Consider the following 12,742-nt stretch of genomic DNA (forward strand, 5'->3'; position numbering starts at 1 on the left):
AGATAAACTGTATGGTGTTCGAGAAAGTGTCAGAGTGGTAAAAATGATTACTTCTTATTTAATTACGTATTTATTTGTTGGAATGCACTCAAGCTGAGGTTTTGGAAGGAATATAAATGTTGGATGCTTATTTTTCAACAATATTTTCATTTTAGATGATGTCCATAATGTAAGATGGAGATCAGTTCACTAAGGTACCTGAGTAACTAAGCATCTACTGTGATAAAATGTGTTAAAATACATTATCCAGAATAATTAGAACTGCTAGTTGTATAAGTAAGATTAAATGTGGTTTAAATGGCTCTTTAAATGTAAACAACAGAATGTGCCTACCAGAGGTAGGCTCTTAATAAAAGTAGACCAGACCAGAATGTTATATCAAATTGCCAGTTCTTTTCAAACCGTATGTAAACTAGATGTCCTGTCTTGTTATCCCATTTGCTACAAAGAATGTATTTCTTTTGGATTTGAAGTTTTTCTTTTGCATTTGTAGATCCAATACTGTTAGTTGAAAAATGTCAGTAGAGTAAATGTATAAATGATTTCATCTCTGCTTTTATCATTGGAAGTTATCAAGGTCAAAAGTACATTTTCCATTCTGCTGTGATCTCTGTGTTCATGTATGATACATATCTGTCCAAATTACTTATTGAGTATACATTAGCAGAGTAATATTTGTGAATTACTGTGGAAGTGTTCCCTCTGCAGCTTGAAGTTTGCTGTGTGTAACTGATTGTTTGCTTTGTGAATTGGCCACTGTGGTCACATCATGTTGTGTTGGCTGCCAACTACCTCCCAGATCCCTGAGCAATTTCCAAGCAGGGTGCAGTAAACCGCCAGCACAGATCGTCAGACCAGTGCACATTCATAAATGTATTTATGCAGTTATATTGGTGAACAATGATTGCAAAAATAAAATAGTTCTTCATCCAGTTCTGAGAAAGAAGAAATGGTATTAATTCATTTGTATGAAGGAACAATTTGATTTTATTAAATTTCTTTAAGTTCTAGGATATCATTAAATTTTGGCTGGTCTGTATATTCTGTTTCTAAATCGTAGTGCCTTAGGATCTTGTACATTTTAATGAAAACCAATATTCTTTCACCTCCTTTTAATCCCCCCACTATCCAGACACAGTTCTTAGACTTACATAATTTAGCTAGATCTTGTAGCTTGTATCCAGTTTATCATGCTCTGACGTTCCATAGAAATAACAGGGATTATTTCTACAGTAACGTGTGAGTCAGCTTGACTGAAGGTAGCAGAACTGATCTTAAGTTCTTATAGAAAAGGTAAATTCATCTACGGATACACTGAATTTACTGATAGGCTATGTAAATTAGTGTAATTATTATCCCTTGCTACTTGCACATAGAACAAAGCCTGAGACTGAGATAGTGCTTAATGAAGGGGAGGCGGTACTGCTGTCACCCAGGATGAGAGATTAGAGCAACTATTCTTGTGTTAAATATCCCACACACTGAACAAAGTCTCAAAGGTCTGGTGGCACCGCCAATATCATGTCAGCTGATTTCAGTCATCCCATTATATCTGTCCTGTGGCCATGACATGAGCTAGGCACCCATCTATCCAAAGCAGGCACTTCTGGCAGGTCTAAGAGATTATTAGTTTGTGATTTCCTAGCTGTGCCTTTGTAACTTCTCTCTTTCTCTCTCCCTCTCTTTTAATACAAGCATTGTAATAGCTTTTCTACAGATTTCCAGGTACCATTCTGTTTACTACACATGTAAGTGCGTCAATTACTTCACTCTTTTTTACTTTCTCAAGGTAGAGAGAAATCTAGAATCTAGAGAGAGAGAAATCTAGAATCGCTTGAAATCTAGAATCTCATTTCTTATCTTTTAATATGTAGTGATCACAAACGTTATCAAATCAATGTTATTATGAAAAATCAAAAAGAGAAATTATGAAAATGATTTGTATGTAACTGATAGTATGGATGTGACTGTTTGTGTCCTAAAGTCCAATTGTGGAATGTTTCCAACTTGCCATAAGGTGTCCTTTTAAAGTGCAAACTAAAATAGAATTTCAGCTATGTAATTAATCTGATCTAGAGTAAGAAAGTGCATTTTTCAAAATAGCAACTCCCTGTCCTAAAGTGTGTGATTTAGTTTAGGAGCTGCCCACCATGCAGACATACCTTTCTGCTCTCTAACCAACTTGGGTTGGCAGGGTACTCTGCACAACTCCTGGTAGCCAGGCTGACTCCTTTCATAAAGGTGCAAGCCTGCAAGGGATATTTCATTGTGCCTTACATGTTTCAACATAATCAGTCATTATAGACTTGATTGTCCTTCTCTAGGTGCAACTTTATTCAGTATTTCAGATTTTTACATGTAATAAGCCTTAGAAAGTAATAGATGTAAAATGTATATTGCAGATTATTTTCTGATTGTATTTTGCTTTTGTTGGTCATTCTGATATGAATAAGCTCTAGAGGTGGGCGCAATTGTTGTACAGTTTTAACAATTAATTCTGTAGTTTGCTGCCCTTTCAATGGCACAATTCACAGAAGCTGGACTCTAGAGCACAAATAAAATATGCTTTTTCCAAGTCAGATGAATTTTGAGTATTATCAAGATTTGAAGGAACTTATTTAGTATCCATATTAATAAATAAATAAATAAATAAATAAACATCTGGAGGTTGTGAAACATCTATTTCTGTGGTGAAAATGTAATGTTTTGAAGACATTTTTCTTCCCTACACACCAATACACAAGGTTTTAGGAGTGTCTTTTCAACTCAGTCTCATTTTCCAGTGAATAAAAGTATTTCAGTGGCACTACTTTGCATGTTCTGGCCAGATATCTAGTAAATGTTTTGCTTTATTTCTTCATGGAACAACAACAAAAAAAGGGGGTAGCAGAGGTATGAACATAACTGAGCTTCTAAAAAGAACATCAGGAATATTTAGCTGGGTAACTGGAGGTTAAAGGTAATTCAGCAACATGATTCCCCCATCTTCACTTTGCTGCAAAGCAGCTCTTCAGTCCACTGTGAAAGTATAGTAAAGTTTGAAGATTACATATTTAATATCTATCATGAATACTAAATTTGTTTAGATTTTATTACAAGAGAAGATCAAAGTCCACTGCATAGCTTTTTTTTTTAAAACTAACAAGGTTTATTTAGTTTATTTTGTTACATCAACACATGTAAACCATGGATGATTTAATTAATTAAACCTGGACGGTTTAATTACCATGGATCCTTCTGTGTTTGGATTTTATTTCTGACCAAAAAAAAAAATATATATATATGTTTCATTATATGCTCATAAAATATTTTTTCTTTGCATCTCAGTTTATAGTATGATAAATTGTTTTGAAAATGTTTTTTGACAGTTCTTTTTTCATAATCTGTTTTCTATGCCTCCATATATGAAAACATATATATTTTAAATCAAAAATTGTAAAGTTTCAAATTCTAGGAGACACATACAAGGGATTCTAAGAGTGTCACTTTAAAATTTAAATCATTTCCTATAAACAAGCAGCTCAAAACATTTGGAATCTTGCAGTTGGCATATAGTTGCATTAAAGGAAGCTTGGCAAGACCTAACCCATCTTACATTCCAGCTTGTCCTCAGATATTAGAGGGGCTTAGATTCTGAGTGATGCACTATTTGGTGCTATAAGTCTGGTTGCATTCAATATACGAAATTATCCCAATCATGGATGCACAAATAGCATAATACACTTTCAGTTTAGTAAATGACTGGTGTAGTTTATTACGGGTTCTTTTGGACTGATGATGATAAATACACTGTCTGCAAAGCATGTGCATATGCCAAGAATATGACAAACAAAACCAATAACACATGTGCTAACTTATGAAACAACTCAGTAGAGACTTAGGTTTCCCAGGGAAGCACTTATAACTGAGAGTTCAGATCTTACCCAATAGGTAAGATCTTCCCCCCTATGGGAGGAAGAGAAGTTCAGGATATTGACTGATCCCAGAAGGCAGCAATGTCCTTCTAACATTGTGATGGTCACTTCCCTTACATTTTCCTTCTCTTGAGATATTTTTACACTGTTTTCTTACTTTAAAGTGGAACTTGAGTGATTCTGGTCATATGTGTCTTTGTTGTGATTGGTATAATTTTTTCTCACTTTTGTTTAAAGGTATAGGCTTGGAGAAATTCAGAGTGCATGCTCAGTGAGGGGTGGTTGTACCTTGGAGGCAGATAGCCTTTGGGATGGAGGTGTGTTTTGGCATTATGATATTATAATGAGCAAGGTTCACCCAAAGGACATGATTTGGTTATCAGTTAGACTCAGGTCTGGCCATGAAGTCCATCAGTTCCACGGTACTGTCCAGTTCCTCATCCCTGCAGTGATAGCACAGAGCCCAGCAGCAGTATCTCCACTCCACTCCACCCTCAGTGCTCTATCTCTTAGACTCAGCACACCAAGCTTCCCTGGTGTTACCAATACCTAAGGTTGCATTCTATGTTGCCAAGGGTACTATCATGGAATAGATTTCTTGCATATCTGCTGCATCTCACCCTGGAAGTTTCCTCCACACTGAACCTTCTCTTAAGATGTAGAAAAATATTTACTTTCAATAAGTCACCTCCAGCAATTACTCCACATAATTCACCCCATGACTATAGTCATTCAAGCTTCACAATATTTAGAAGGAATTGGAGATGGGTCTCAAAACATACCACATGTTTTGTCGTAGCGAGGATTATCAATTACATGGGAAGCACATAGATGAGTTAGGTGTTTTACTATAATCCAAAGTTTAACATAGATGGAAATTATCGATACGAAACACAATACAGTGAGTATTAATAAAACAACAACAGAGTGAAGCAAGTTGTTAAATATTCCTGTGGCAGTTGACAACCATCAAAAAAAGTGTCCCACCATTTTCTTTACTCTTTCCAGTACCAGATGTATTTCTATTACATCATGATGGACAGTAATCAGAGGGCTTTGTCCATTTTCTCAAACTCACTTCAACAGACACTTCAGGTCTTCGTTTTTGTAGCAGTCTTCCCAACATGGTGAGATTCATTCCAATAGGAGTAGGCAGCAGGTTGTAAATTAGCATGTAGTTGGGTTGTAACTATTGGTAAGAGGTGACAGGAGATGAGTAACTAAAATAACATCCTAGAGGTTTGTCAAAGTTACAAACACAAACATTGGAGTGATTACTTGTATCTACAACTATAGAATCACAACAGGTTCTCATACAAACATATTCTTTCTCCATATATACAAGTACAGTTGCTGGAGTTCTGTTAGGAAGTATTGCAAAATGCCAAATGTTTTTTTCTTTATACAGACAGATATCTTGGGCCCCAAGCATGTTATTTTCACAAATTAAGCCTTTTTGTTCATGCACAGTACATGCATTTGCATCAATCTTCTGCCACTTTCCTTCCTTTTGATGGGTCCATAATTTATGTTCCTTATGATAAAGTATAGCTCCATTATGTTTGAGTCCTAATGCAATGATTGGATATATATAGCATACTGTGGCATTGTTTATGCATTAGCATATGTTTATGTATAAGCATAAAGGTAATAATCTTATTGTTTTCTGCATAATAGGTAAAGATGACTAATTGTTACCGTGCTTGAAACTCCTTGTCAAATTCTGAAGCATTATCCCAAATCAATTTTCAAATTTCAATAGGTAAGGTTCCTCCCTCTCCCTCTCTAATAATAGCTGCTTCTACAGACTGTATCCATAACTGCTCTTGGATGAAACTCAAGGCAAGGGAGGTATCACTTTGGGTTTTTCTGAGGGCCTTTACAATTAATTGATGATCATTTTATTTAATTTGTTAACAATGGGGTAAAATGTCTGATAGAAGCCATTAACTTACTCTTAAGGCTGATAAGAGTGATTTTATTGTTCATTTCAATTTTCTTAGGTTATCTGTAATAGCAATTATTCTACTCATTAGGACCTTGGCATCTATGTTATTTAATATGCCTAATCCTGTTCCCAATAACCCAGTGGCATCTTGTAGCATGCGTAGAGATTGTTTCAGAGAATGTCCATGTAACCATGCCAACCAGTCAGTGTGAGCAGTTTTCAAAAATGTGGTACATTTTGAGTTGATTTCTAAGATATCAATGTGCAGCACTAGTTCTACCCTTTTTAGAGACCAGCTAGGGTTAAAGTGGACTTGTTGTTGTCCCATGTTCTTAATTATGTAAGGATCCGTATGGAAGATGTGAGGAATTAGCTCAACATGAGGCTGAGTTGGTAAAAATAGCTGTTTAACTTCAGTTTTGAACTGGAGTGCCATGCTGAAATGGCTCTCAAAATTAGTCCAGGAACACATTACAAGCACTGAGCAAGACATAGTAAAAGTGTACCAATATTCACATCCATGGGGACAGACATGTACATGATCAAAGTCCTATTTGAGCTTACTCCCAGCAAATTTTGTAGTAATTTGGGAAGCTGTTGTGTGTGTATTCTGTGCTGTTTTCAAGTTGGTACCCTATTGAAATGGTATCTCTGCTTTTCCCTATTGGAAATAGAATCTGCTGATCTTTGTCCTCATTTTTTATAACCCCCATTTAGAAAAGTTAAAACTGTATCATAATGCTACCACAGACAAACTCAGAAATTTGTGGGGGGGAGTTCCAAATGTGTATCCATTATAGCTGGTGTAAGCATGGATTCATGACCACCCTGTTGTACATGCATTCCATATACTTTATGAATTAATCAGCCCACTCATGTTTGGAATACACTTCAGCCCCATGCATAACCATAGTGGCCAAGTTTAAATTTTCTTTGATGCAGCATAGTCCCATACTCCCAGTATATTTAACATAAGCTTGGGACCATGGTCATTCTGGCCCCTTCCGGCTACAAACCAAAAGGAATTACATTAAGGTAAGGGTAAAACATAGTATTATCAATTCAACCTGCTGTTTTATCATTCTCCAGCTGTCCATATGCAGATCACTTGGGATTCCTGTGAACACAAAATCAAAGAAAATATGTTTGATTGTATTCAACCAGCAGTGTCAAAAAGAAGGTGAGATCCATTCAGTGCACTTTTTCTGAGCAACCTCTGGCTTCCCATGCATAGGGATTTTGGGGTGTAGTTAGTACCATTGGTACTGTTCCAATCTAAGGCATTTTCACCAGCCTACATAAGACCCAATAGGGTCTTTCCCTGGTTTTGTACCTGCTTTTGTTACCACAGTTATGGCAGAAGTGCAAAAAGCTTTCATCTTCAGACAACCATCTCCGCTACATCTATTATTTAATTGATAGATGACATTAGATAGACATTAGACATTTTTTTAAATAGATGCCATACAGGTTTGTAAGTTTTAGCAAAATGCTTGACCAACCCATTTGTTCTCTTACCATTTGCTTGTGGGTAGTGTGGGGTGTGAAATACCCACTGGATTCCTTCCTCCTTTGCTCAGTCTTGTACTACCCTGGCTGTAATGTGTGATCTGTTATCACTCTGAATCTCCTCTGGAAGGGGAAGTGTACTAAACCATTTCTTCAGACTATGGACTGTATTTTCCCCTGTGGCATCTGTAGCATCTCTGGCCATGGTTGTTCCTGAGATTACTTCCACCCCAACCAATATGTATTTTTTGCCCCTGAGGGCCATAGCAGGCCAATATAATCAAACTGCCAGGATATGTGGGGGAGGCACTTGTTAAATTGCAAACAACATTGTGAACAGGCAGTCATGTCTCATTCACACATCTTAACTGATACAGACCATCCCTGACTATGCCTTCCCAATATAAATTGTCTCGTCCAGTGTGGTTGCATTTAATGTTTAACTATTCAAGTAAGCATTCCCATTCTTGATCATCATTTATGACATTAATTTATTGCAGTCACATAAGGCTGTCTATCTGTTGGTTAAACTGGACAGCAATCAAGTTTGAATGATCATGTCCCTTCTCCCACTCATGTTGTGCACTTTGTTCTCCTACCTCCAGCAATTGCTTCCAACTATCAGTTTCCCAAACTGGGATTCTGTTTACCTGTCAGTCATTGACTGTACAGTGCCCTATCCATTTGGTGGCTCCCTTAAAAACATTATATGAATCAGTGTAAATATGGTTAGCACCTTGTTGTGTGGCTAGTAAGACTGCTCTAAGTTCTTCCACCTCTGTACTCCCTTTATCTGTTTCATTTAATCTTTGTCCTGTGGCTGATTCTAGTGCTACAGCTTTATATTTCCATTCATTGTTCCCCCTTAATGAGATGATGCACCAGTGAACCATACCCTAGTGACATCACTGTCTTCCTTCAGAGGGTGCACTTCCCCAATCAGAGATGGCTTGTTGTTGTAGAACAACAGAGTACCATCTATGTTCTTTTGCAATTTAGACATTTTAATATTACCCTCGGTAATCAGCATGATTTCATTAATTCCTTCCAGATAAGCATACCACTCATGAATTGTGGGTTTCTGGGCAATACTTGCCATTGCCTATTCTGGACTTTGGACTTATGGACTTATGTCCATATGTCCATATGTAGTCCCTTATTGACTACATCTAGGAGGTGGAAAGGTTCCCAAATGATAATGCCTTGCTCTTTTATCTGTTCTGCCTGCTTTACCATTCTGACTAGAGACAGCAAATCCTTCTCAAGGTCGAAATATCTCCTTTTGGTATTGTTGAAAGAGTGGGAGCTAAATTCTAGTGGTCTTTCCAGTCCTTCTGGCTCCTTTTGCCATAGGCTGCAATGTGAACCATATTCACTAAGCATTTATCTACATGGGTAGGATTGGTTGGGTGTATAGGACCAAGCTATTGGAATAGCCTCAGTCCTTTTATTAACAATTCTAATGCATTCGTATGCTGTTCAGTCCATTCCCATTTATTATTATTATTATTTTTTTTTTTTAACAAATTTTATAAGAGACGAGCAATAATGGAAATGTCAGGAATATGTTGGCACCAGTAACCCAAAGCTCCCCAAAACTTGCAGTAACTCCTTTGTGCTACAGGGGCTCTGTTCCTGTTCTATTTTTTTCTAGGGTATCTGGAGGAATAGAAGTGGATCCTTTAATCCATCAGGCTACCAGGAATTTAATTTCTTTCCCTGGTCTCTGACACTTTGAGTCTGGAATTTTCAATCCTAATTCAATTAGTGTTTCCTGAATGCATTCCATTGTGTTTCTTACATTTTATTGGCTCTTTCTCCCTATCAGGATGTCATCTATATATTGGTATATTGTAATGTCAAGTGGAAAAGGAATTTCCTTAGTCAAAGTATTGTGAGCAACTGCAGGGAGGGACTCTCATGGAACAGATTAACAGATTCAGAATATGCAAGATTCCTTGCATATCTGCCACATCTCACCCTGGAATTTTCCTCAACATTGAACCTTCTCTTAACATGTAGAAAAATATTTATTCTCAATAAGTCACCTCCAGCAATTATTCCATACATATGTTTCAAAACCTGTTGGAATCAGGAGTTTCCTCCAAAACCATTAATATAAAAAAATAAACAAACAAAAAAACCTTCAATTTATTTTCAGAAATACACAATGCTTCTTGTAGGGGTGTTACTGTAAATATTGGTCAGGATAAAAAACCATGTTTATATTTGGTTACCAGAGATGTTGGTTTAACATCTCATACAAAGGTTTAAATAGTATTAATTTAATGAAATTCTCAACAACTTCTCTCTTATGAAAAGTTTTTGGTTTTTGTTTTTTGTTTTTTGTTAATAACTTATATATGTTTAAAAATAATATATATAGCCATAGAAAGAATCTGAAATAAATAACTTTGGTTTTAAGTGCAGCTGCCAGTGAGAAGCTCTGAGAATTTATCTGCTTTGTAAAGAGTTAGTATCGGTGCTATTGCTTGAAGTAATTGTGTCTTTAGAGGTTTGTTTGTTGACTTGCTTGTTTCTAGTTAGGATGCAAAGTTAATCTCAGAAGTTGGGCAATGCCAGATTTTTCACTGCATTCTTTCAATTCTAATTTGCACTGCTTTGGGCTATATGTCATTAAGCAGTCTTTTGATTAAATTATTCCATGTAGCTTATTTCCACTTGATCACTACTTTATTCAGTGCCCAGGATAGAGAGCATGCAGTTAAGTATCAATAGTCACTGTTTTTTCTGGTTTCTTCAAAAATGGCTCTTTGGCATACAAAACATATTTTGCATATAGAATTTTTCATTTCTTCTTAAGTTTTGCTGTTGCACTGGTCACTACACTAGTTGAGTTCTCTACCCAAAAAATGTGTTTTTTGTGCTGTATTACTAGCAGAAGACATTATTATATTTTCCTATGGTCACAGAAATATTAAAGATTAGAAGTGTCTACTGATTTTGAGTCAAAATTTGAGACACTTAGGTCTAGATTCTTCAAGGTACATAACATTATCCAGAGCTTTGCATTTTCTAAGAGATGTTGATAAAGAGTGAACTTTCCCAGACCAATGTATATGACCTAGAAAATTAGGAAAACCACTTCACCAAAAATGCCCATCAGTACACCAGCAAATTAGAAGAGTAAAATTTACCATGTATGAAATGAGAAGCTGAAAACTGGTGATTATGTGGCAAAAGAAAGTTGATTTAAGTACCACATACTGTGTAACAATAACATAAGAAGAGAAAGAATAAATAGATTTTCTGGAATCCTATTGCTTTCACTACACTCACACTGGAGACTTATTTATTTTGCTGGTTCCAACTAAGGAGAAAAGAATAATAAATGCAATAATTTTTATTGCAAAACCTGATTCACTCCTCCACAGATAAATACAATGCACTCCATGTGAAAGAAGCAGTGTTTCTAGTATCACTACTGTTTTTCTAACTTGGGATTTTTTTTGTGTGTGCGCATAATGAATGAGTAATATTTCTCACCACAGATTTAAACAGAAGCTTTTGAAATTTTTTAAGTAAAATATTTCTTGGGCAGGAAGAGGCCACCTGAGAATCTTAAGAGTTCCTCGTTTTCTTGTTTTCACATTCCTGAGAGAAAAATTACTCCATCTATAAACGTTTTTTCCTGAATTCAACTTGTTTTTCTGCTGTGTTTTTTAACCATTTTGATACTGTCTTTGTTGAGCTTTCTATTTCCTTTCAAAGTTAGACCCCTAGTGTATCAAAGTTTGATTTCAGTATATTGTATTTTTGCAGTTACTTGTTTGAAGTCTAGAGTTTTTGCTGGTGACATTACAAAATATAACCCAGGGAAGTTTCTGATTATGTCTACTGAGTCTAAGGTTGCTTTCATAGTTAATGTATGACACTGACATGTTTCTGTTATTCAGTAAGAACAGTTGCTCAGCTGCAGCAAATTCCCTTGCTTGTTAACTACCTCATTTCAATGGGTCCCAGAGTGGCAGTCAGCTGAAGGGGAAAACATCTTTAAATAAAGAGGTTCTGTGCATTTCCAATGAGAGAACAGAGATCATGAAGGAAAATTAGAGAAAGAAGCAGCTACATTTGTTAAAAAACACAAGGAGGGAAGGTAGGAAACAACAATGAAAGATGAAAAGCTGAAGCTAATTTCATTTCCAGAAATCATGTTAAACCAAATCATTCTATCAAGCACTGTTATGTTTCTGTTTTAATTCTTTTATAATTACCAGGTGGTATCCTAAATAATTCATAAATAAAAAATAATTCAATGGGAGCTTTGGGTATGAAGAGACTGCCTTACTATGACATTGAAGAACAACTGTTTCCTTCTGGTTGCCTGTGGCTGACACTGTGCTCTTGGGGGTTGTGGAGAGCTCCTGCTCCATTCTTCTAGGTCAGGATAAAAAGAGGGAATCCCAGACTGTAGTAGCTCCTAGAGCAACTATGCTAGTGCTTCTTTTTGCACTGTAGATACAAGCTCCAGCAGACATGTTTTTAATTTTCTTTATCCAGGTTGACGCGTTTGGCAATATCAGCCTTGTGCAATCACAAGCATTCACTGAAAACATTACTAGAAATACTGATGAGAAGATAATTTGGTTAGAACTTTGGAGAGGCTGAACAATTAGGAATGTCATATGGGTATATTTTCTACTTTTTTTTTTTTTTTTTTTTTCCCAGTGGTGTGTCATGAGGGGTTGTGATGGGGAACAGGAAGGTCGTTTGCTGTTCTGACTGCTCTTAGAAGGAAAGAAAAAAATCCAAAATGACGTAAGAAATGGGTATAATTCATCACATTATTTCACTCAGAAGTTGCTGCTACTTGGACTCAGACTATCTAATGGCTTTTCGCAATCAGCCATCTGTAAGTTTATAATTGACATGGTGCCTGTAGTACTTATGTTTATTTTGAAATACTGTATAATATCACGGTACTTGTAAATGCCTACAGTGCATACTGTGCAATCTGTATACTGTGCAACTGTATAAATATTGGTGAGGATTGAACTGATTGAATTTTCTTTAAAAAATAAAATAAATAATATATATATTTTTTTTAATTGTTGAACCTTGTTGAAGAGGCAAAACCAGAATGGAATAAGGTTCACCCAAGTGTAGGTAACCTTGTGTGCATCCTTTTAAAGTTGCCCTCACACTGTGAACATCCTTGGTGACAACTTTAGTTAACAGATATCAAAAGGGAATGAAGCAAAATAATAATAAGAGAGATTTCATGAGAAATAGTCCTTAGCTAATGGACACATTCTCTTAAAAGGATCTTCATTCTCCTTTAAGCTTTTCTTTTAACCACTTCAGCTATATTTCTTATGTATTGCATTTGTGTGTAAGCACTAGATCAGGA

General features: G+C 36.1%; 1 protein-coding gene across 10 annotated transcripts in view; it reads left to right on the forward strand.

Moving 5' to 3' along the window:
- The window catches only part of RALYL (RALY RNA binding protein like), a 431,518-nt gene that overhangs the window by 170,402 nt on the left and 248,374 nt on the right, over nt 1-12,742 (forward strand). For 2 of the 10 annotated variants that reach the window (XM_084509636.1, XM_084509635.1), the window contains one exon: nt 12,061-12,244. The exons of the other annotated variants lie outside the window; for them this stretch is intronic. The gene's annotated coding sequence lies outside the window, so the exon portion shown is untranslated. The remainder of the gene's footprint in view (nt 1-12,060; nt 12,245-12,742) is intronic. 10 annotated transcript variants of the gene reach the window in all.

The sequence above is a fragment of the Aythya ferina genome (assembly GCF_964211825.1).
Source record: "Aythya ferina genome assembly, chromosome: 2".
In the NCBI taxonomy this organism is placed as follows: domain Eukaryota; kingdom Metazoa; phylum Chordata; class Aves; order Anseriformes; family Anatidae; genus Aythya; species Aythya ferina.